This window comes from Pteropus alecto, unplaced genomic scaffold, assembly GCF_000325575.1.
Source record: "Pteropus alecto unplaced genomic scaffold, ASM32557v1 scaffold95, whole genome shotgun sequence".
Classification (NCBI taxonomy): Eukaryota; Metazoa; Chordata; class Mammalia; order Chiroptera; family Pteropodidae; genus Pteropus; species Pteropus alecto.
The window spans coordinates 5,958,956-5,961,241 of NW_006441071.1; positions in this window are offsets into that span (position 1 = coordinate 5,958,956).

A 2,286-nucleotide genomic window follows, 5' to 3' on the forward strand; every position below is an offset into this window, starting at 1 on the left:
ATAAAGGTAAAGATTCAGGCTCAACCGAGGAGAAGAACTGAGACTTGCCACAGGGCACACTAAAAATCAAGAATAAAACAGAAAGGCATCTGCCCCCTCTGCTGCCTTGGCTGGCCGAGCCATTTTCAGTATGGACTTCATCAGTGAGCATCCTCCCACACTGCAGAATGTGAAAGTCATCTTTCAGGGAGATAGGACAAAAACATAGATCACATGCAGACTTCTCACAACTGTGAGAGAGGAAGAGCAAATCCTGACAAGAGAAAACTGCAGGCAATCTGTGCTTGGTTGAAAATCCACTTTTTTTTTCCTAATGGACATTAATGCAATGCAAAAAAATCTAACGTATGTTTATTTGTTTTAACAGCCTTTTAGACAAAATAGGAATAGCAAAATTCATCTACAAGCCACACGTTCTGCACAAACTAAAAAGAGTTCAGTCTATTAAAACTATGATGCCACAACTTTGGGGTTGGTAATTTTAATTATAATTTAAGATGGATAAGTATAGTGACTCTTGGAGAATGGTACTGAAAATTAGGTTTGTTCCATGACCTTACACTTGGGGCGTCTTTATATTCGATCTCCACTATTTCTACCACCAAGTGCTATTGTCTTGTCCACAACTTAAACTAGAAACATAAATGAGGTTACATGACAAAAAAAGTCAGTGAATAAAAAGAAACTTAGTTCATAAAGCAAGTAGAGTCTGGGTTTTAGTCTGAATGAAATATTGAGTTGAGACAACAGGAGACTGAAAAGCTTAGAAGTCTGGGACAAGTGAAATGTTCTAATAAGAAAACAAAAACAAAAACAAAATTGGCCAAAGCTATGAAGCTTTCCAAAAACAGAAAAAGAGATAGCTAATAACATAAAACACGGTTTAACCTCAGGACTGAAAAAAGCAACAATTGAAAGAAAAAGCATGTTCAACTACAAAACTTATGGATTTTATATATATATATGTACTCACTATTGTTGAGGATTTGAGTGAAATGAGCTCATATCTTGAAGGGAAATTTAAAAAATGTGCATAAAATACTTTAAACTTTTACACTTACAGGAATTTATCTTGCTCAAATATTGAGAGATGTAACATATTTATGTACAAAAGAATTCATTGTGGTAATATTTAAATATTTAAAAAGTATAAATATGCTAATTATCAATGTAAGATCGGCTAAGAAAATTATGGTACATACATAAATTATATTTTAGAAAAATATTCTACAACATGGGAAAATTCTTGCCATATGTTTGCGTAGCAAAAAAAAGTTTATAAAATAGGATAGACAGGATGATCTTAATTATGTGTGAAGCATCGCCTCCAAAATGTAGTAGCAGTAGCTATTTTGAGTCCCAATTATAGGTGATTTTTTTCTTAATTTTTTTCCTGTATCATTTCTTTATTTTTTTTTTCAAAAGTTTCAAAGTAAAAATTTACATAATGTGAACTTTATTGAAGAGTATCCTATATATGGAAAAATGAAACTTAATGAATTTTCAGAAACTGAAGACATCCATGTAACTAGCACCCGCATCAAGAAAGAGAACATTACTAGCGCTTGGAGCATCTCTTCTGCCCTTTCCTGTTTTCTCCCATTCCCACAAGGGTAAAATCTATCCCCACCTGTAACACTATAGTAGATGAGTTTTTCACCTTTGCTGTTCTTTAAATAAAGGAATGCAATATATGATCTTTTGTGCCAGCTTCTTTCATTTGGCATTGAAAATATATTTTAAGCCAAGAGGAACTAATAGGAAGTTGAGACCATTCATGCAGAGCAGTTTGTTGTGTCAGAGCTTCTTTTGACGACTCCAGGCCCCATTTCTGTCCACTTCCCCAGTGTGTACTCTGAATTCTGTATCGGGCCTAAACCTGTCAAGATCTCTTAGTTGCAAGTGTTTTTTCTTTTTTTGAACTCTTATACTATGTGTATCTTCCATTAGGAAATTAATCAGTACCATATTATTTATTATTGCATAAAATTTTCAATCATCTCCATGATTAATTTGTCATCTCTTGTTCATATTTAAGTACCAGTCATCGGATGCCTACCATGTGCCAGATACACCACACCTGTAAAATAATATCATCCCCGTTTGCAGAGAGGTTAAGTGATTTCCCCTAGGTCATAAAGCTAGAAGATGGTAGAACTTCACTCTCTACCCTAGTCTTTGGATGCTGTATCAGATGGTCTCTCCACTGTACTCCATTCTCTCATTTGCTCATATTTTATGTCTTCACTGGATTAGAAGTTCCCAAAGAATTTTAAAAAATTACTT